This window comes from Phascolarctos cinereus, unplaced genomic scaffold, assembly GCF_003287225.1.
Source record: "Phascolarctos cinereus isolate Bilbo 61053 unplaced genomic scaffold, phaCin_HiC Scaffold_726;HRSCAF=1367, whole genome shotgun sequence".
In the NCBI taxonomy this organism is placed as follows: Eukaryota; Metazoa; Chordata; class Mammalia; order Diprotodontia; family Phascolarctidae; genus Phascolarctos; species Phascolarctos cinereus.
The window spans coordinates 318,751,070-318,774,557 of record NW_027556098.1 but is presented as its reverse complement, the minus strand read 5'-3'; the positions used below and the strand labels follow the sequence as shown (position 1 = coordinate 318,774,557).

General features: G+C 40.7%; 1 long non-coding RNA gene across 1 annotated transcript in view; it reads right to left on the bottom strand.

Moving 5' to 3' along the window:
* LOC110210547 (uncharacterized) overlaps window positions 1-21,936 on the bottom strand; it is a 45,171-nt gene extending 23,235 nt beyond the window's left edge. Inside the window, exons 1-2 of the long non-coding RNA XR_002325117.2 lie at window positions 21,866-21,936; window positions 19,376-19,472 (exon numbers count right to left, since the gene is read on the bottom strand). This is a non-coding gene — a long non-coding RNA (uncharacterized LOC110210547). The remainder of the gene's footprint in view (window positions 1-19,375; window positions 19,473-21,865) is intronic.
* Between the last annotated feature and the right edge of the window lie 1,552 nt (window positions 21,937-23,488).

Sequence of the window (23,488 nt, the reverse complement as noted above, 5' to 3'; positions counted from 1 at the left end):
TGTATACAAAGTTTTCTTGGTTCTGCTCACTTCACTCAGCATCAGGCCAGATAAGTCTTTCCAGGTTTTTCTGAAGTCAGCCTGGTCATCATTTCTTATAGCACAATAGTATTCCATTACATTCATTCCCCAATTGATGAGCATCCTCTCAATTTCCAATTCTTTGCCACCACAAAAAGAGCTGCTATGAATATTTTTGTACATGTGGGTCCTTTTCCCATTTGTATGATCTCTTTGGGACATAGCCCTAGAAGTGCTATTGCTGGATCGAAGGGTATGCACATTTTTTATAGGCTTTTGGGCATAGTTCCAAATTGTTCTCCAAAACGGTTGGATCATTTTACAACTTCACCAACAATGCATTAGTGTTCCAATTTCCCCACATTTTCTCCAACATTTATCATTTTCCTGTTTTGTCATGTTGGCCAATCTGATAGGTGTGGTGTGGTACCTCAGAGTTGTTTTGATTTGCATTTCTCTAATCAATAATGATTTACAGCATTTTTTTCATATGAGTATAGATGGCTTTAATTTCTTCATCTGAGAACTGTCTGTTCATATCCTTTGACCATTTATCAATTGGGGAATGGCTTATATTCTTATACATTTGTCTTAATTCTCTATATATTTTAGAAATGAGGCCCTTAACAGAGAGACTGGTTGTAAAAATTCTTTCTCAATTTTCTACCTTCCTTCTAATCTTAGTTGCATTGGCTTTGTTTGTGCAAAAACTTTTCAATTTAATGTAATCAAAATTATCCATTTTGCTTTTCATAATATTCTCTATTTCCTGTTTGGTCATGAATTCTTCTGTTCTCCATAGATCTGATAGGTAAACTATTCCTTGTTCTCCCAGTTTATTTATGGTATCAGCCTTTATATCTAAGTCCTGAACCCATTTTGACTTTATTTTGGCATATGGTCTGAGGTTTGGGTCCATGCCTAGTTTCTGCCATACTCTTTTTCCAGTTTTCCCAGCAGTTTTTTTTCAAAGAGTGGGTTCATATCCCAGAAACTGGGGTCTTTGGGTTTATCAAATAATAGATGACTATAGTCATTGACTACTGTGTCTTGCATATTTAACCTATTCCACTGATCCACCCCTCTATTTCTTAGCCAGTGTCAAGCAGTTTTGATGATTGCTGCTGTATAATACAATTTAAGATCTGGAATGGCTAGGCCACCTTCCCCTGCATTTCTTTTCATTAGTTCCTTTGATATTCTGAAACTTTTGTTCTTCCAAATGAATCTTGCTATTATTTTTTACTAACTCTAAAATAATTTTTTGGTAGTTTGATTGGTATGGCACTGAATAAGTAAATCAGCTTAGGTATTTTATTATATTAGCTCGGCCTATCCATGAGCAGCTGATGTTTTTCCAATTATTTAGATCTGATTTTATTTGTGTGAAAAGTGTTTTGTAATTGTGTTCATAGAGTTCCTGGGTTTGCTTCGATAGGTAGACTCCTAAATATTTTATAATGTCTACAGTAAGTTTACATGGAATTTCTTTCTATCTCTTGCTGTTGGGCTTTGTTGGTAATATATAGAAATGTTGATGATTTATGTGGGTTTATTTTATAGCCTGCAACTTCGCTAAAGTTGTTTATTATGTCCAGTAGTTTTTTACTTGATTCTCTAGGATTCTCTAAGTATGTCATCATGTCATCTGCAAAGAGTGATAGTTTTGTTTCTTCTTTGCCTAGTCTAATATCTTCAATTTCTTTTTTTTCTTATTGCTAAAGCTAATGCTTCCAGTACAATATTGAATAACAGTGGTGACGATGGACATCCTTGTTTCACCCCCGATCTTATTGGACATGCTTCTAGCCTGTCCCCATTACATATAATGCTTGCTGAAGGTTTTAGATGGTTGCTATTTATTATTTTAAGGAAGACTCCAGGGGGCAGCTCGGTGTCACAGTGGATACAGCAAAGGCCCTGGATTCAGGAGGACCTGAGTTTAAATACAGCCTCAGACACCTAACACTTACTAGCTTGTGACCTGGGGCAGGTCACTTAACCGCCATTGCCTAGCCAAAAAAAAAAAAAAAGGAGGACTCCATTTATACCTATGCTTTCTAGTGTTTTTTAATAGGAATGGGTGTTGTATTTTGTCAAAAGCTTTTTCTGCATCTATTGAGATGATCATGTGGTTTCTGTTGGTTTTGTGTTGATATGCTCAATTATGCTGATAGTTTTCCTAATATTGAACCAACCTGCATTCCTGGTATAAATCCTACCTTGTCTTAGTGTTTTATTCTTGTGATAAGTTGCTGTAATCTATTTGCTAGTATTTTGTTTAAAATTTTTGCATCTATATTCATTAGAGAAATTGGTCTATAATTTTCTTTCTCTGTTTTGACTCTTCCTGGTTTAGGTATCAGCACCATACTTGTATCATAAAAAGAATTTGGTAAGACTCCTTCTTCACCTATTTTCCCAAATAGTCTATATAGTATTGGAATTGTTCTTTAAATGTTTGATAGAATTCACATGTAAATCCATCTGGCCCTGGAGATTTTTTCCTAGGGAGTTCATCAATGGCTTGTTCAATTTCTTTTTCTGAGATGGGGTTATTTAAGTATTTTACTTCCTCTTCTGTTAATCTGGGCAATTTATATTTTTGTAAATATGTATCCATTTCACTAAGATTGTCAAATTTGTTGGCATATAGTTGGGCAAAATAATTCCTAATTATTGTTTTAATTTCCTCTTCCTTGGTGGTAGCTTCACCCTTTTCATTCTTGATACTAGTAATTTGGTTTTCTTTTTTCTTTTTTTAATTAAATTAACCAAAGGTTTATATATTTTGTTGTTTTTTCCATAAAACCAGCTCTTAGTTTTATTTATTAGTTCAATAGTTTTCTTAATTTTTCCTTTGGTTTTCAATATTTCTAATTTAGTGTTTAGTTGAGGATTTTTAATTTGTTCTTTTTCTAGTTTTTTTAGTTGTATTCATTAATCTCCTCTTTTTCTATTTTATTTATGTAAGCATTTAGAGATATAAAACTTCCCCTAAGAACTGCTTTCACTGCATCCCAAGTTTTGGTATGTTGTCTCATTATTGTCATTCTCTTGAATGAAATTATTGATTGTTTCTATGATTTGTTGTTTGACCCAATCATTTTTTAGGATTAGATTATTTAGTTTCCAATTATTTTTTAGTCTATCTTTCCATGGCCCTTTATTACATATAATTTTTATTGCATCATGATCTGAAAAGGATGCATTTAATATTTCTGCCTTTCTGCATTGGATTGTGAGGTTTTTATGCCCTAGTACATGGTCAATTTTTGTGTATGTGCCATGTACTGCTGAGAAAAAAGTATATTCCTTTCTATCCCCATTCAGTTTTCTCCAGAGGTCTATCATACCTAACTTTTCTAATGTTCTATTCACCTCCTTAACTTCTTTCTTGTTTATTTTGTGGTTAGATTTATCTAGTGCAGAGAGGGGGAGGTTCAGGTCCCCCACTAGTATAGTTTTGCTGTCTATTTCTTCCTGTAACTCCCTGAACTTCTCCTCTAAGAATTTGGATGCTATACCATTTGGTGCATATATGTTTAGTAATGATATTACTTCATTGTCTATGGTGCCTTTTAGCAGGATGTAGTTTCCTTCCTTATCTCTTTTGATTAGATCTATTTTTGCTTTTGCTTTGTCTGAGATCAGGATTGCTACCCCTGCTTTTTTTACTTCAGCTGAAGCATAATATATTCTGCTCCAGCCTTTTACCTTTACCCTGTATGTGTCACTCTTTTTCAAATGTGTTTCCTGTAAACAACATATTGTAGGATTATGGTTTTTAATCCATTCTGCTATCCAGTTCCTTTTATGGGAGAGTTCATCCCATTCACATTCACAGTTATGATTACTATCTGTGTCTTTTTCTCCATCCTTTTTTCCCCCTATTTATGCTTTTCTTTCTCCTTTTCTCCCCCCTTCACTAGTGTTTTGCTTTTGACCACCACCTCCTTCAGTCCCTCCCCTTTTATTATCCCTTTCCCTTTTCTTCCCCTTTACCTTACTGCTTCTTCCCTCCCTTCTCCCCCCCCCCTTTTCTTTCCCCTTTTCCCTCCTACTGCCTATAGGGCAAGTTAGATTTCTATACCTAACTGATTATGTTATGCACTTCTTGAGCCAAATCTGATGAGAGTAAGGTTCAAACAATGCTCCCCCTCCCTTCTTTCCCTCTGCTGTAATAGGATTTTGTGTCTTTTCCTGTAATGTAATTTACCCTTGTCTGCCTCCTCCTTTCTCAGTACATTTTCTAAGATCAGATTGATCCACTTATTTGGATCCATTTAACCCACTTGATTAGATTTTTTTTTATCATTACATCAAAGTCAACTAATATCCACCCTCTTTATGTATACTCCTTTAACATGGTGTAATAACAATACAGTTCTCAAGGTTGCAAGTCATATTCCCTTGTAGGGTTTAAACAGCCCCTTATTAACAACATATTGTATCTTTCTGTCCCATTTACCTTTTTATGTCTTCTTGAGTCCTGTACTTGAAGATCAAATTTTTTGTTGAGCTATGGTCTTTTTATCAGGAAAGTTTGGAAGTCCCCTATTTCATTGAATATCCACCTCCTCCCTTGAAAAATGATGCTCATTTTTGCTGGGTATTGATCCTTGGCTGCATTCCAAGCTCCTTTGCCTTAGAATATCATGTTCCATGCCCTGCGGTCTTTTAATGTAGAAGCTGCAAGGTCCTGTGTAATCCTGACTGTGGTTCCATGATATTTAAATTGTTTCTTTCTGGCTGCTTGCAGCACCTTCTCTTTCATCTGGTAATTTTGGAATTTTGCTATTATATTCCTTGGGTTGTCAATTTGGGATCTCTTTCAGGTGGTGAGTGGTATTCTTTCTATGGTTATTTTCCCTTCTGGTTCTAGGACTTCAGGGCAGTTTTCCTTTATGATTTCCTGAAAGATACTGTCCAGGCTCTTTTTTTCATCATGATTTTCAGGTAGTCCAATAATTTTTAAATTGTCTCTCCTGATGATTTTCCAGGTCGGTTGTTTTACTGATGAGGTATTTTACATTTTCATCTATTTTTTCATTTTTTTGTTTCTGTTTGACTGATTCTTGCTCTCTCATAGAGACATTAGTTTCCATTTGTCCAATTCTAGTTTTTAACAGATTTTTTTCTTCTGTTAGTTTTTGTACTTCCTTCTTCAATTGTCCAATTGTGTTTTTAGGGACTTGTTTTCTTCAGTGCACTTTTTTTCCAATTGGCCAATTGTATTTTTAAGGACTCTTTACCTCTCTCATTTGACTTTTAAAATCCTTCTTGAGCTCTCTAAGAAGGCTTTTTGGGCTTCAGACCAGTTCATATTCCCTTTTGTTGCAGATGTGGGTTTGTTGACAATGTTGTCCTCTTCAGAATTTCTGTCTTGATCTTCACTCTTCTCGTAATCTGAATCTATGGTATGTTTCTTTTTACTCATGGTGTTTCTTTATTCCCTGGCCTTTAAAGAGATTGAGCTCTCCTGCTGGGGAACAGAGAACACTGACCCAAGCTTCTTGTGTTGGGAGCCTAGGTCTTGGTCACTGGCTTTGTGTGCTGGGGCCTTTTATGTTGGCAATTGGAGGCTGTAGGGCTCTGGCAGCTTACCTTGTTTTGGGCTGGAATCAGCAAGGCTAGAACTTCCAGCAATTCTAGGTTTCCTGCTTTTCCTTTCCTTTAGCTTTCTTCAGCTCCTTTTAGATGCATGCTGCAGGATGTTTATCTGCCTGGGGCCCCCTTGCAGTGCTTTTCCTCCCTCGTTTCTGGCCTAATGCACATTGGGAGATTCCTTTGGGTGGTACAGTGCTGAGGCACCTGGTGGTTTTCTGAGCTGGTTTCCACCGGTTCCCTCCACCCATCCCCCCACCCTCACTTAGGCACTTGGAGGTCCAGGTGTTGGTATTTGCCCGCTCTACCACCTGGGCTTCAGGATCTCTTCCTGGTTGACAGTTGGAGGCTGTAAGGTTCTGACAGTTTACCTGGTGTTGGGTTAGAATCAGCAAGGCTGGGACTTTAGAAAGACTCTAAGTTGCTTTCTTCAGCTCCTTTCAGATGAAAGCCGCAGGGCACTTGTCTGTGTGGGGCCCTTTGTAGTGCTGCTTCCCTTATTTTTGCTGAGGCACTGGGAGACCCGTTTGCTGGGCTGCTGCACTGCTGCTCCTTGTCTTTCTTCTAGTTCAGCTGTTCCAGGTCTTTTTTTTCTGGGGTGATATTTTCTGGGTTTTCAGAGGTTGATAGGGGAGAGTGAGAGCAACTACCTTTTTACTCCACCATCTTGGCTCCTGGAAGCAGAAGTCCCAGGTCTACTCCTTAGTAACAACCACAATAATAATAGCTAGCACTTTCAGATTTGCAAAGCACTCTGCATATGTTAAATCATTTGATCTTCATAACACTGTGAGGTAGGTGCTTTATCCCCATTTTACAAATGGGAAAACTAAAACAGAGAGGTTCAGTGACTTGCCCTGGGTCGCACAGCTAGTGCCCAAGGTAGATTTTGAACTTAGATCTTTCTGAACTCTAAGTCTCATGTTTTAGCTACTAAGCCACTCCTAATTTTTAGGGAATTCTTCCCTTAAGAAGCAGAAACTTGCTTCCCTTTAACATCTCCCTGCCTCTAGTTCTCTCCTTCTGCTACACCAGCCTACAAGTCTGTTCTTCTTTTTCTGAGTTCTTACAGACTGCACTGCTGTTCCCTGTTTGTTCCTAATGTCCATGGCATGAGTTCTCAATGGCTCTGCAAGCTTCATGAGTGAGGTACCATATTTTCTCCTCAGGCTGAGCACATAAGGAGGTGCTTAATTAAGATATGTTCTATTAACTGGTCCAGTTGAGTAGGATTCCTGGCCTGGGGACTTTTCACATGGCAGAGTATTGCTCAGGGTTCAGGAAAATAAACAATCAATCAAAAGTATTCAATAAATCCCTGCGAGGTGCCTAGCATAGGGATAGGTGCTGACATACAAAGATAAAAACCAATCTGTCTATGCCCTCAAAAAGCTTCTACTCTGGGGGATGGGAGTGGGGAAAGGAGAGGGAACGACCAGGCCCAGATAAGTCGATCCCAAATAAGTACAAAGCATAGGAGACAAATGCAAAGTACTGGAGTGGGGAGGCATTATCAGCTGGAGGTACCAAGGCTAGCTCTCGAGCTGGGCTTTTGAGGAAGCTGTGATTCTAAGAGGCAAAGGTGGGGAGGAAGTGCATTTCACACCAGAGGCGACCAGCACAGACACAAAGATGCAGTGTTGTGTGTGAGGGATGATGAGGAAGGGCAGTTGCACTGAGTACTGGAGTCTGTGAAGGGGAACATGGTGAAATAAACCCACAAAGGCGGGCTGGAGTCAGAAAGTGAGGGCTTTAAATGGCAGAAGATCATATTTGATGTTAAAATCCATAAGGAGTGATTGAAATGTCATAAGCAGGGGAGTGACAAGATCAGACCTGTGCTTTAGGAAGAGCCTTTCAACAGCTGCATAAAGTGTGGATTGATGCCAGGCATTGTGCTAAGTGCTGGAGATGAAAAGGTAAAAGACAGTCCTTCCTGCTCTCAAGGAGCTCACAGTCTAAGGGAGATATAACACACAAACAACTATGTGTGAATAAGCTATATACAGCTATACTGGTGTTAACCAAAAGTAAGACTCCACAAGACATGGGTGGCAACTTGATTTATTACAGAAGAAAGGCACATGGGTGTGGGAGCTCCTTATACAAGGACCGGCCTTATGGACAACGCTGTGGATATTTATGGGGTGACAACAAAAAGGAGAGGTCTTATGGGAGGAGTGGAGGGCAATCCCCTCACAAATGAGAGGAAGAAGAGAGCAATAGGGGAGGGGGAGTGAGAGGGACCACAGAGGGAAGATGTTCTGCCTATCTGAAAGGGTCCCAGATGAACAAGCACTTTGTCAGGCTGGGCATACTGCCAGGAGCTGGCTTGTCTTCAAGGGCACTGAAAGTTTAATAGAATTCAGTTGCAAAAGATCACTATTAAGTTAGTTCAGGGGGGCTTCATCTCCGGAAAATAGGGCAACTTAAGAAAAGCTCAAGGAGCTCTTTCACACTAGAGATACTCCACAGAGGGAAGGCGTTAGCATTAAGGGAGATCAGGAAAGGCTTCCTGTAGAAGGTGGGATTTTAGCTGGGACTTGAAGGAAGTCAGGGAAGCCAAGAGGCAAAGATGAGAAGGGTGAGCATATTGCAATGACAGGGACACTAGATGCACATGACTGCCTCCAACCTTTATTAAGCTCCTACTGTACACAATGCCTTATTGAATGATATACTGGAAATGTACTTCTCTCCTGGGACACAGTGTCACATGGCAGAAAGGGTTCATGATAGTCCAGAAAACTGGGTTCTAGACCTGGCACCATTGCTAAGTCACTGTGTGACCTTTTTCGAATCCCCCTTCTCCAGGCCTTAGTTTCCTCCTCTGTAAAATGAAAGGATTGGCCTTTATAGGCTTTCAGATCCTTCTCAGTTCTATCACGCTTTAATGATGGGAATCCTTTGCCCTCCACTGATGCAAAAACTAGACCCTCCATGCTTTAGTAGGCAGTCATCATGAATTTCTGTAACCAAGGAAATCTATCCTCTGGTCTCCAGCCCTTCAGTGATGGGCTTCTCTGTACTTAGCCAGGTAGGTCATTGGCTCATGGACAGATATGGCGCTCTGTGCGTGGATCTGGATTTGAAACCTTTCCAGCTTGGTAGGGACCTGAACTTAGACTTCACTAGTAGGGACCTTGATGAACTCTAGAGTCATGTCCCCTCCATGATGAGCAAAGGAGGACCTCAGAGGAAGGCTAATGGAGAGGATGGTGACCACCATGCCAAGAATGACACCTTTATATAGTCACTTTCTGTGGGGAGGTAGAGAGGATACCTGATTTAGAATTAGCAGGGATCAAGGTTTAAGCTTTGGCTTCTGTTCCTCCTTGCTGTGTGATTCTGAGCAAATTGCTTAACTACTCTGAGCCTCAGCTTCCTAATGTGTAAAATGTGGATAATGCCTGCATAAATTACCTTATAGATAATTCTGAAGAAACCCTTTATAAGCCTTCAATCTTTAGAGAAATGGGAGCTATTTTAATCACAATTTAAAGAGCATTTATGTATATTATTGCAATCTATGCATGATTCTATGATTCTAATTGCTGTTTGATTAACTGGTGTTTTTTTTAAATGCTACTTTTCTTTACAGAGAAGGGACAGGAAAATGGGGGAAGAAACCTTTTTCCTTCCCTTTCCCACCTTTCCAATGAATAGCTGGCTGTCCAGCCTCTGCTTAAATGCCTACACTGATTGGGAACTCATTATGTTATCAGGCTCCTGTTCCATTTTTGGGTAGGTCTCTCTGTTTCAACCATTCTTGCTTCAATTTTCACCCACCCCCTTCATTTTCAATTTCTCCTTATCTGCTAGTCCCCTTACCTATTTCTTCCAACAGGCCTGGCTCCCTCCTAGTCCTAAAGACAAACAAACCCTTCGTGTGACCACGCCATAACATGCTCTCAAGCCATCACCCTGTAAGTTTTTTTCTATTTCACAGTCATCCTTCTAGAAAGGATTATCTCAGTTTGGCATAGGGCGGAGAATGCTGGATTTGGAAGCGGCAGTCTGGAAGTTTCACATGCCACCTTGGAGTCTTACACAAAGTGTGACTCTAGGCAAGCCGCTTGTGTCCTCTGAGCCTTGGTTTCCCCAGCTGTAAGTTGAGGATAATACCTGTGCCATTTGATCTTTTGCAAGGATCAAAGGAAGTTTTTGTATCCAAGGCATTCTGCAAACCTGAAAACATTATATAAATGTCAGATTTTATTGTTACTCTCACAGTCTCTATTTCCTTGCCTCCTCACTTCCTTCTCAATCCCCTGCAGTCTGGCAGCAGATCAAAACATTTGTCTGAAATTGGTCAACCCAAGATTACATAAGATCTCTAACTATTAAATCCAATGACCTTTCCCTGGTCCTCAACCTCTTCTATTTCTCTGCAGCATTTGACATGTTAATGACCCTTTCTTCCTTAACACTGTCTCCTCCCTTGGCTTCCATCACTCTATGATCTCCTGGTTCTGCCCCTGTCATGCTCTCTAAATGTGGACATACCTACCCCTCAAGGCTCTGTGCTGCACCTTCTTCTCTCTCTAGACAATTTCTCTTACTTCTCATCTTCTCCAGTGGGTTCCATTATAATCTCTACAGGGATTATTCCCAAATCCATTCAGTCAATCCTAATCTCTCTCCCAAGCTCCCATCCCACATTGCCAGTTGGCTAGAGACCCATTGTGGCACCATGAAAAGAGCAATACTTCTGGAATCAGAGGTTCTGGGTTCAAATTCTGCCTCTGCTATTTACTGCCTATGTGACCTCGGGCAAATCTCTTAACTTTTCTCATTCTCAGTTCCTACCTCTGTATGATGAAGGAATTGGACTAAATGACCTTTGAACTTCACATCTATGATCCTAGGCTCTACTGGAAATTTTTGATTAGATATTCCATTGGCATCTCAAAATCAACATGTTCAAAATGGAACTCATCTTTTCACCTAAGCCCACCCCTTGTTCCTAACATTTCAATTTCTGTTAAGTGTCACCGTACTTTCAGGCAGCTAGGTGGTGCAGTGGATAGAGTGCCAGACCTGGAGTCAGGAAGGCTCATCTTTCTGAGTTCAAATCTGGGTCAGACACTTACTAGCTGTGTGACCCTGGGCAAGTCACACCTAACCCTGTTTACCTCAGTTTATTCATCTGTAAAATGAGCTGGAGAAGGAAATGGCAAACAACTCCAGGATCTTTGCCAAGAAAACCCCAAATGGGGGCATGAAGAGTTGGACATGACTGAAAAATGACTAAACGACAATAACACCATCATACTTCCATTCATCATACTTTTAAAATAGTTCTTGACTCCTCCCTCTCACTCACTAACCCATTTCCAATCAGTTGCCAAGTCTTGCTAAATCTCTTACATCTGTCTCCTTTTCTCTACTCCCACAGCTCCCACCCCAGTTCAAGCCCTCCTCACTTCTTATCTGGACTACTGCAATAGCCTCCTAATTTGTCTTCTCCCCCACCCCATCCAGCCACTCCATCCTCTACGTACAGTTGCCAAATTGATAACCCTCAAACACAGATTTGACCATGTTACTATATCCCTCAAAAGTCTTTGATGGCTCCCTACTCTGTCTCTACCATCTGGCTTCCACCTCCATTTCCTATTATTCCCCTTATATAGTCCCTTCTCACCTCTGCCTTACAGAATCAACATCTTCCTTCAAACCATAGCTCATCTACCACCTCCTAGACAAGGTCTTTTCTAATCTCTTCCCTTCTCTCCACCTCCAACTCAACCTAAGTTGTTAATGTTTTCTATTACTTTGAATAGACTTGAGATTCACTTCTCTGTGTACATATCGTATCCCAGTCCAGCAGAATGTAAGCCTCTTGAGGGTACGAGTTGTTTATTTTGTGGTTTTTTTGTAACCCTGGCTCCTAGAAGGTATCCCTTGGCCATAGTAGATATTTAGGGATATTTGTTGAATTGAAAGGAATGGAATGGAAAGAAGGCAAGTGTATAAGGGTGAAGAACCTGGATTTGGAGTCAGTGGACCTTGGTTCAAATCCCTCCTTGGGCATGGGGACTTGTGTAGTTCCTTAACTTTTCTGAGCCTCAATTTATTTGTCTATAAAATGGAAGGGTTGGAAAAGGTCCTTAAAATCTCCAGTAAAGACCCACGATCCTATGATTTTACAGACAAGGAAACTGAGAAATGAAAAGGAGTGACTTAATTGAGTTTATACAGTGAATGAGAGGAATTGAAGCTAAGTCCCTTAATTCCTATTGTACCTACCACACCACCCTGGTCCAATAAATACTGGTTGGATAGAATATAAATGGATTGACATGATTGTGTCCATTTACAGGAGAGGCAGCATAGTATGATGCCAAGAGCCTTGGACTGGGAGTCAAGAGATCCGGGATTGGATCCTGGTCCTGCCATTAACTTGGCTATGTGACCTCAATGACATCCATTCGTTTGTTCATTTATCAGGATGCAGCATGGTACGGTAGAAAGGACACTGGGTCTTGAAGTCAAAGAACCTGAGTTCAAATCCCATCTCTGATACTGATTGCCTTTGGGATTGGCCTATCCTTTCTATGCCTCAATTTCCTCACCTCTAAGATGAAGGGGTTAAGCTAGGTGACATCTGAGGCCTAAATCCGTGAGGCTGCTATGAGCAAAATGCTGAACCTCTAGCATCATGGATAAATGCCATTGTTTGGCATCCAAACCTCTTCATAACCTGGCCCCACCCTACCTCTCCAGCTTTTTTTCCCCTTTGCTCCCCTTCTTCTACTCTACAATCTAACTAAACTGGCTTGGTGGCTTGTCACATAAGGCAGTTCATCTTCTAGTTCTATGCCTTCATCTGAGCTGCCCCCCTCACCTGAATTGAACTCTTTCCACCTTCAATTCTTAGAATCTGGTTTTCCTTCAAAACTCTTAGCTCAAACAACACCTTTTACATGCAGCTTTCCCCCATTCCCTCTAAGCTGCTAGTGCCTTCCTGTCTCTATTTTTTTAAATCTTTTTTTCCTTTTGTACAGACCTGCACGTGTGCCTATTGTTTCTCCCATCAGAATGTAAACTCCTTGAGGGCAGAGTCTGTTTTTGCCTCCCTTTGTATCCTCAGTGCTTAGCATATAGTAGACGATAACTCCTTTTTGATTGCCTGAGCCTCAGTGTTCTCATCTCTTAAATGGGGATAACTCTTTCCTGGTAGAGCTTAGATGAGATCATGTGTGTGAACATACTTTGTTCTTGGTAGATAACAAAGCACCGTCAATATCTGAGAAACTGTTATTACTATTACTGAGATCTATCCTATTGACCCATGAGTAATTATGTGCCTCTATTTAGGAACATGTAATCAGAAGAGAAATGGGAGGGGAAGAAACAGGCTGCCCCTGGCTAATCTACCTGTGTGTGACTAAGTTCAAGGTTCAGCTGTCTCCCTTGGTTAACCTTTTACTGGAACATGTGCACTTGTCTGACCCTGGCACAAGAGGTCAAGGGTTCTGAAGTCACGGAAGGCTGTGTTCCCTTATATAATCAAAGGGAGGGAGACACTTCAGCTTACCCTTTCCCTTCCGTATCATTCCTTTCTTAGTGCCCTGCTTCCTTAGAGCCAGGCCTGACCTGGCCCCTCAGAGCTCCAGCAGACTCAGAGGGGTTTGTGGGATCCCTCACTTCCGTTGCCAGGCTGGAACCCCCCCACTGGTTGTGCTCCCCTCATTTATTAGGGGCCTGTGCCTGGCAGTCTAGTTCCATTAAAACCACTTAACATTGGGTAGCTTTTAAAAAGGGTTATCTACGGGTAGGCTCAACTCAGTTCAATGCCTGTGTAGTATTGGTCCCACTAAGTTCATGCCTCGAGGCAGCTTTGATGCCTTGTCTCAGTTATGGTCATAATGTAGGGAGGGGCGAAGAGAGGGCACAGCCAGGTGGCATAGTGCAGAGAGCTTTGTGCCCAGAGTCAGGAAGACTTGAATTCATATCCAGCTTCAGACTCAACTTGGTAGTTGTATGACCCTGGGGAAGTCACTTAACCTCTGCCTGCTTCCGTTTCCCTCTGTGTAAAACAGGGATAATAATAGCTCTGACCTCCCAGGGTTGTTGTGAAGATCAAATGAGAGGATGATTGTAAGGCACTTAGCATAGTGCCTAGCACATAGTAAGCTCTATACAAATGTTAGCTTGCTGTTATTATTCGTATATTGCTGGGGGTAGCGCCTAGAGGGTGTATAGTTCAGGGTAGACCCTTCATCATAACCCTAGTGTTGGGAAGAAGGAGGGAGGCCCTACCATGAAGAGATGGAATTCCTGGTCCCAGCCCTCTTAAGCCATGGCTTGTGAAGTCGGGGCTGCTGCCAAGACCATTAGTCTCATCCTGGATCAACAGCTGATGCTTCTAAAGGAGAAAACTGGTATGTGGATGGGAGGCAGAGCACCACAAGATAGAACCAAGTGCAAGATGGGAACCAGCAGGGAGAAAATAAAGTAGCGAACTTTACCGAGGGGAAATATTATACAAGGGGGAAGTCAGGGAGGACGGAACTTAGGTCCACTGGGGTTCTCAGTGGAATCAACTGCTAATGCTGTTAAGCTCAGTGCATTTTTTAGGATTCTGATCTGGGTCAAATAGGACCAGATATAGAGGAGAAAGAGCAGGGAGCCTAGAGCTGGTGTGCAGGGAGCTGGTACAAAGTCATGCTGAGAAAATGCCTGAGGAATTGGTGGCTAGTTGATATTCAAACTCCTTGCAATGGGAAAAGAGACTTTGGGTTATTCTTGCAACCCTTCTTTGGCTGTGAAACTTACTTTCCCTGCCTTCTTTGCATAGTGAGTTGGGAGGCCATTGAGATCCTTACATTCCTGAAGGTCACTCCTCACTCCTTGAGGCATTGATGCTACTATGCTGGCTGTCAACTTGAATTCGGGAACACTAGGATGCTGATGGAGGCTCCACTCCCTTTGTACCTCAGGGACATCCCAAACTCTGGAAGATGGGATGTTGAGCCCCCAGGCTTTTAGAATTCACAAAGTTGTAGGCTGCACTCCCAGAATCCAAGTTCCCCCAAGAACACCGAAGCAAAGAAGAGGAGTCTGAAGTGGACAGATCTTTTTTAATGACTGGAGCCCATCAAAGAGCCTCCTTTTAATTTAATTTTTTTTCAAAATTAATATTCCTTTTATTTATTTTTAAATGTTTTCCCAGTTACATGTAAAAACAATTTTTAACACTTGTTTTCAAAACTTCGAGTTCCAAAGTCTCTTCCTTCTTCCTCCCCCCCATTGAGAAGGCAAGCAATTCAATATAGGTTATACATGTGTAGTCACACAAAACATATCCATAATAGTCATGTTATGAAAGAAAACATAGACAAAAAAAACTCAAGAAAAATAAAAAAGTAAGCTTCAATCTGTATTCAGAAACCATCAGTTCTTTCTCTGGGGATGGATAGCATTTTTCATCATAGGTCCTTCAGAGCTGAAAGAGCCTCCTTTTCAGCTGACTGGAACCACTACAGAGTGCCTACACATGCTGCAGCCTCTTCAAGACACTTATGCAGCATAATGTAGTTCCCTCTAAGAGGGCTCCCTGCTTGTCCAAGGGGGGAGATATTGTCCTGAGTGCTTGGTGTACGCACCAATCCTGTTGTTCTTCAGTCACTTCAGTTATGTCTGACTCTTCATGACCCCGTTTGGGGTTTTCTTGGCAAAGATACTGAAGTGGTTTGCCATTTCCTTCTTCAGGTCATTTTACAGATGAGAAAACAGAGGCAAACAGAGTTAAGTGATGTGCCCAGGATCACAAGCTAGTAAGTGTTTAAAGCAGGATTTGAACTCAGGAAGATGTCTTCCTGACTCCAAGCCCAAGTCCGCTATCCACCATGCCACCTAGTTGTTCCAGTCTTCTGTTATACTACTACCTTAAAGATGGTAAGGTCTGGATCCAGACCTGGAAGAGACTTTAGAGGTCACCTTGTCCAAACCTCTTATTTTACAAATAAGTAAACTGAGGCCAACAGGCTGGAAGGGCCTAGCCCAATGTTATATAAGGAGTCATTGACTTAAATCCAAGCCACTTTATGCCTACACCAGGGATCCCCCCCCATCCCTCCCACCAATACATGGCTTTTCCCAAGGAAACCAACCACAGACTCTCCTTCTTCCTGCTTCCTCTCACTGAAACCAACTTTTCAACTTCCTTAGTCTTGCCACTGAAATGAACAATAAACCCTCCTAACTTTCTTCTTTCTTCTACTGAGCCAACAGTGACCATGCCACATCAATTAGTCAATAACCTTTCTTAAGTGCCTGCTTTATATCCAGCACTGTGCTAGGCTCTGGAGAAACGAATATAAAAAAAATGAGACAATTCCTGCCCTCAAGGAGCTCCCATCATACTTCATCACCACTCTCATTTGTATCAACCACAATCCTTAGTAGTTTTGCCCCTTTCCTTCCACTGAGGCAAACTGAAATCCCTCCTATTTCTTTGTCTCTCCTACCAAAAATCCTTCTTTTAAAATTCCTTCTTTTAAGACCATACAGACATTCTACTTCCTTAATTATCCACCCTCTCCAGGCCTGGTTATAAGCATACTGAGTTGACAGCTCTGGCCCCAATCTTATTACTTTTTAATCTCCTGCCCAAGCCTAGAGGCCTCACCAGTAGAGAAGAGAAGGTGCTTTTGTGGTGATGGATCACATCTGTATGAGGGTGGTATAGCTCCAGATTGATAGAATATTAGAGTGAGAAGGTACCTAAAAGATCAGGATAATCTCCCCATTTAACAGAGTGGGAAACTAAGGCCCAGCTATTTAATTTGTGAATGGCTGAGCTAAGATTAGAATAAGGGTATTCTGATTCCTGGTCTGGCTCTTTCCCCTGTCCTGAACTGCTTTATAATGTAATGATTTGCATCCTGCATAGTCCCTGCTCAGAAGGCAGTGCATGACTTGCTATGGAGAGTGCTAGCACTGGAGTCAGGAAACCTTGTTTCCCATCTTGACTCTGTCACTGATGAGTTGTGTGACCTTGGACAAGCCACAGGTTGGACTAGATGACTTCTAAGACCCTATAGCTCTATATCTATGATTTTATTTCTTGGGTGCCCTTGAACAATGAAACGAAAACCTCTGTGCCTGAGTTTCCTTATGCCTGAAGAGAATGTTCTGAGACTGATCCTTCTGGGTTTGGGTTGCTCCCTGGAGCAGCAAACCCTCAATGTACTTGGATGGGGTAGGGAGTAGGCAGGAAATGTGTGGCTGCTTGGATTAATTGGGAAGGACTGGAAATTTGAATGACTGGATTCCAGGCTGGGCTCTACCACTCATGGTATGGCCTGAAGAAAGGTACTTAAATCTCTCTGAGGATCAGTATCCTGATTTGTGAGATGGCATTGAGGAGAGAGACTCTAGATGCCTAGTGGGACCATAAGGTCGGATGACCAAGTGTAAGAATAGAGGTTATCTGGGCAAGATGGAAAGAGTCCTGGAATGGGAGTCAAATGACTTGATTTCCAGCCCTAGCTCTATCATAAACCAGCTGTGTAACTGTGGACCAATTGCTTCCTTTCTCAGGGCTTCAAGGGTCTCTTCTGTAAAGTGAAGGGTCTGGGCTATCAGATGATAAATGCTCGCTATATAAACACACACACACACACACACACACACACACACATATATGTAATAATAATATGACATAACAAAACATAACAATACAAGGTAACAGAATAATACAATGTAATATAATGTATGATTGAATAGGATAGAATAGCTATTATTTCTTTTTAAAATTTTTGGGTTTTATTTTTTTATATTTTTATAATTGTGTATATATATAAATTTTTAACATTTATTTTTTTAAAATTTGAGTTCCAAATTCCCTCCTTCTCTCCCCTCCACCCTCATTGAGAAGACAAGCAATTTGATATAGGTTATACACACGTGTGCAGTCAGGTAAAGCATATTTCCACATCAGTCATGTTATGAAAGAAAACAGACCAAAAAAACCTCAAGAAAAATAAAGACAAGTTTAAAAAAAAGCTTCAATCTACACTCAGACTCCACCAGTTCTTTCTCTGGAGGTGGATAGAATCTTTCATCATGAGTACTTTGGAATTGTCTTGGATCATATTGGATCATATTGCTGTGAATAGCTAAGTCATTCACAGTTGATTATCATGCAATATTGCTGTTACTATGGACAATGTTCTCCTGGTTCTACTCACTTACTTCACTCTGAATCAAATCATGTATTTCTTTCCAGATTTTTCTGAAATCATCCTGCTTATCGTTTCTTACAGCACAATAATATTTTATCATAATCATACACCACATCTTGTTCAGCCATTCCCTGATGGCCATCCCTTCAATTTCCAATTCTTTGCCACCACAAGAAGAGTTGAACAGCTATTATTTCTAAATTTCCTGCCACATTCTGTACTAGTACTAACAATGATAAGAGCAGTAATCTTTCCCAAGGTTCTCCTCCCATTGCTTATCAAGAGTAGAGGTGACCTTGGGCCCTCAGAGGTAATGCTCGCCGAGCCCAAGCTGAGGTAGGTCAAGCTAAGCTAGAAAGGCTTTGAGCAGGCACTGTCTATCTTCCTAAAGCCAGACCAGAGAGGCTCTGAGAATGTCCTTTCCAGACTAGTCACCAGTGTTTGAATTTTTCCTACTGCAGTGATTCTCCAAGACCTTCTGCTGAGGCTAGTTTAGAGAAGTTGTGATCTGTATCACGAGAGATGGAGGGGAGGGTCTTCGAAATCTCCAATTTTCCAAGTATCAAAAAGACCACTGTGGCTCTGGTTTCCAACACTTCACAGTTTTCAAATCCCTTTCCTTGAAATAATCTTGTAAGGTGAGCAATGCAATGATCAGTATCTTCATTTTACAGATTAGGAAACTGAAGCTCAGAGAAAGGAAATAACTTACTGTTGTTCACCCAACTTAGAAATGTCAGAGCTGGGATTTAAACTCAGGTGTTCTGACTCCTGGTCCAAACATTGCATATTTTCCACCATAAGATATCAACTTGTGTGTATTTGTCTTCTGTTTAAAAAAATGGTAATAGAACAGGAGTTCTTAACCTTTGCCAGTCTGGGGAAGCCCAGGGAACCCTTCTCAAAATCTCAGAATGTCTTCATAAATACATAAAATAAAATATATAGGATTATGAAGAAAATCAATTCTATTGAAATATCAGTGTTTAAATATTAAAAAAAAAAAAACAAATTCACAGACCCCAGGTTAAGAACCTTTGTTGTGGAGGAATCTTTTAGAGGTAATTTTATCTATCCCCCTACCTCCAGAGCTCAAACAATCCTGGGTTCGTGATTTTATTCCCTACCTGTCATAGATTTCCAAAGCCTTTGGCCAGACAAGCACATTTCTGAGAAGCCAAGCATCTCTCTCAAAGCTCTGGATGTACAGTTCTGATTAAGAACCTTAAGGAAGCAGGAGAGTCTCAAAAGAAGCCTCCTCTTCACCCCATCCCTCCATCCCCTACCTCCCCCCCCACCCTATCCCTACCTCGACTCTTTTCCATAATTAAACAGGAAGTGCAAGTCTTCAGCATTCACAATTAGGCAGAGCAGTCAGAGGGCTCTGGGTTTAATTAGAGTTTGCCCGCCCAAAAGCCCCAGGGACCTGACCGTTCTGTCTGGCTCTCTCCTGTGCTCTCTCCAGTCTCCTGAAAGAGTAGGGTGCTGCAAGCCCTAGGGATGAGATTGGGGGTCGTGAGAGAAGAATTTATTACATCAACAGAACTGACCTTAGGATATTGTAAATTGGAATGATTACTCTGGTTGTGGTACCTTGGAATCTTCAGTACCATGCTGGTGGTTTGGGCAGTGACTCTCAAAGGCTGCCTGGAAGAAGGAGGTTGCTCTGATAAGTTGCTGCTACAAATGAATCTTCAGTGTTTAGACTCATAGATTGTCAGGATGATAGAATGTCTGAAACAGACCCCTTTAATAATTCAGCAGATTTCTGATCGCCCATATGGGTATCCCCTCCATTTGTGCTGCTTGCGACCCATGCAAATCTCCTCATCCTGTGAGATTCTTGACTCTGCTCTCCTGTGTGTTTGCCATGGAGCACACACACCTTTTTAAAGTGCTGGGAGCCTCTCTCTGGTGATTAGCTTTCTGTAGGTCCCAGTGCAGCCCTTGGGCGTTAAACGTATCTACCCTTTCCTCTCATTTCCCAGGTAGCCAGCTTTGGGCACATTAGTAAGATGCTGCAGACCCACCTCTGGAAATGATGATGTCCCAAGGTTTGTGATTACACCAGGCTATCAGGAGGACGTATTTATGAATGTTAAGGGTGGGGTTGTTGTGCCTAATAGTAATTTTGGCTTGTCAAAAATGCTAGAAAACTTCCCCAGTCCAAGCCTGTCTAATCTCTTCCTTTTGTTCAGTTCTGGGCCCAAATCATTGTTCAACAGCAATGTCTGTCCTGAATATATGTACTAACTTAATGGACTAACCATCCAACTGCATGTTATTATAGTCTTCATAAAGAAGCATTTTCATCCATTCGGGGTTTTTTTTTCTTTTTGGTATAAATTGTTAAGCTAATCTTTTTTGAATCATTATGGTTGGCAATAAGGAGTCTCTTTATGTCCGGGGGCTTGGTACTATCAGCCCAATATCATCCTCTAAAAGGAGGACCTGGAATCTCCTACACATCTACAGGGAGTCCTCCCTATGTAGGACATCTGGGACATTAGAGTCCACATTTAGTGGCTCTAGCACTCCCTATTTTATGCCTCAATTAGCATTAAGAATTAGGTCACCGACCAGTTATCTTTGAGTTTATCAAGGAATTTTGTATGATCTTAACATATAAATATTAATGTTGGAGAATATATTTTAAGACTGCATTTTGTTCAACCATTGGGTCAAGTGAAATGCTTTTCTTTTCTTTCTTTTTCTTTTGTAATCAACAAATTTAATAGCAGAATTTTGTGTTCTCTGAACATTTCAAGCAATGGTGTGATTTAAGGATGTGGTTTGCTCTAGAAAACCCTGTCTATTCCATTTTCATAAAGCATACCCTTGGAGTATACATACAAATATATGTGTGTATACTTTTCTCACAAAGATTTCATAAAGATGAGACTGTAGTTATATGGGCTAATAGTTACCGATGTCCTCTGGATCACCCCTATTTTGTACATTAATATCTGCTGCGATTTCCTCTGCCCCTCCCCCAATACTATTGCTATATTTCCCTCCTTGACATAGCTTATAAAACAATTCCTCCCTGCTTTCAAGACTGGGTCACCTTCAGCAGAGGTTATCTTCAGTGTATATGTGGTATGATACAGTTGCTCTTGGCTTTGGTCCAAACATGGTGGTTTTGTTGTCATTCATAATGAAAACCGTTATAGAGAAGACACATCCATTCCATCTTTGATTTGTGACATATTTGAATATACTTGGAATGATGAAGCCTGTTTAGATCTCACGTTGAGCTTTCTAGAGATTTGTTTTTGTTTCTGCTACTTTTCCATATTTCGTGAGATGTTTATGCTATTCTGCCATTCTCATCCATTATGTTTAAAAATTAATTTGGATTCCAAATCAATCTTACTCTTGGCTTCCATATTTTACCACTTGGCAAAGAAATCAAATAATTGTAATCCAAGACATTTTTATAGGCCCTTTTGGCCTCCTTTTCATGATGATTGTTTTATATAATCTAAACTTGCAGGAAAAAGCAATAATCAAGATAAAAATCTTTGCTATAATCAATTTCCCATTGGGGGGTATTGATAGCTTTTTTTTTTGTCTAGTTGAAGCTATTATCATTGCTAACAATGTCTTCTAATATTTAAACTTTTTATAGTTTGATGCTAATTTTGACCTTCCCCTGTCTAGTTAGATGGTTTCCATGCATCCAGACAGCTGATTCTCCTATAACTCTTACATCAGTAGCCAATCATTTCCTTATAATATTGTCATAATAATATATATTTGGCTGTGGTAATCCATGAAGCAAAGAAAAAATGCAAATGGCCCTCTTCTGCTTCTGAATTGAAGATAGCAGAGTGTTAGAAAAAAGGGGCAGATGGTGTGCCCTCTATAATATTGTCAATATCTTTTTTGGAGATAGTCAATGTTTGTCATGTTCAGTACCTTCTAGGTCTCTTCTGTAAAAAGGCATTCATTACACACACGCACGCACACAGACTGTTACATAGTTCACAAGCATTTGCCTTCTGTTTCTCGGATCTGTGCTACATGTTTCAGCATACCTTTTGCCATCCTCTCCTGTGCCAGATCTTTGTGTTGGAGTCACTGAGCATCAAAGTAAACGCTGACTTGGTTTATAGAATTTTGTGAAGTTCTTTATCCTTATGACATCACAGAAGATGGTCTTTTTTGCTTATGTTTATTATGAGCTCTTTAAGTCGAGATGTGTCCCATCTCAACTTAAATTCCTTGCTGCTTTTGGTGCAAGACGAAAGCAACTCCATCAACTTCTTGGTTTGCCTCTCCAATCAGAGCCTTTGAACCATCCTTCTATGTAGCTGTAACTATCTTATGTCTTTTGGTTTTATTTATATTTTGAGAATATCGGTATTGACGTGGTTCAGTCTATATAATGGCATGGTGATTGACTGAACATTTGACAAAGATCTCACATTTAGAGTACTAACAATTAACTTAATGTTCCCAGACATTCTAAAAATGGTGTTATTCTTGGCACACTGTCGGCTCCCTTTTCTACCACTCTGCTCTCATCAATTCAGAAGCTGAAGAGGGCCATTTACATTTTTTCTTTGCTTCATGGATTGCCATAGCCAAAGAATGCCTCACCTGATGGCCAGCTCACTGGTGATTGGCTTCTATGTGCCTTTATAAGTTGGTTCTCCAACAGAATATATTCTATCTGATTCTGGAATTGTACTGTTAGGGAACAGTCATTAGAATAAAAAAAATCTTAGGCTTTTAAAATTACAGAATCAGAAAACGTTAGAACCAGATTTTGACAATTATGGAATCAGTCGGTATGTTAAGAATAGAATGATAAACTCTTAGAGTCAATGCTAGAATCACAGAAAATTAGAATTTTAGAATCTTAGATATTAACTTCTACAATACAACAAAAAACTTATTAGATGTGTTTCTTTGTACAAGCTGCTCCCTCTCCCAACTCTGGGAACTGTTATTCCTTGTACACATGCCTGGAATTCTTTCCCCCCTCATCTTCACTTGTTGGCTTTCCTCAAGTCACAGCTAAGATCCCACCTTTTACAGGAAGCCTTTCCCAATCTCCCTTAATTCTAGTGTGTTCCCTTTGTTGACTATCTCTAACTATCTCCAATTTATCCTTCATCTAGCTTGTTTTCACACTGTTCTCTTCCTATCTGCCTGACTACTAATCTGAAGTATTCTTTGTTTATTTATCATCCATATCACACTCCCTGTGAGTCTCTCTCTCTCTCTCTCTCTCTCTCTCTCTCTCTCTCTCTCTCTCTCTCTCTCTCTCACACACACACACACACACACATGCACTTTCTCTTGGTGATGTCATCAGCTTCCATGGGTTTAATTATCATCATTATGCAAATGAATCCCAAATCTCTCTATAATAACAGTCTCTACACTGTTTAGGACCACTCTCCCCAACCTGGCCTCCCACTTGCAGGTTGGGTCTTTAGAGAACTAACATAGCTGGTGATCCATCTTAAGTATGGTTCTCATTAACAGCCAGCCAGTAAACAATTAGTTTTTAGCAATGGTATTTACTAAGATGGTATATAGTAAAAACTGCTGGTAAAAGGCAGTCTCCTAGAAAACCTGGGGTGGATCCTCTCTTTCTCTCCTGTCTCTCTCTCCCTTCCTCCTTTCTCTCTCTCTTTCTCTCTTTCTCC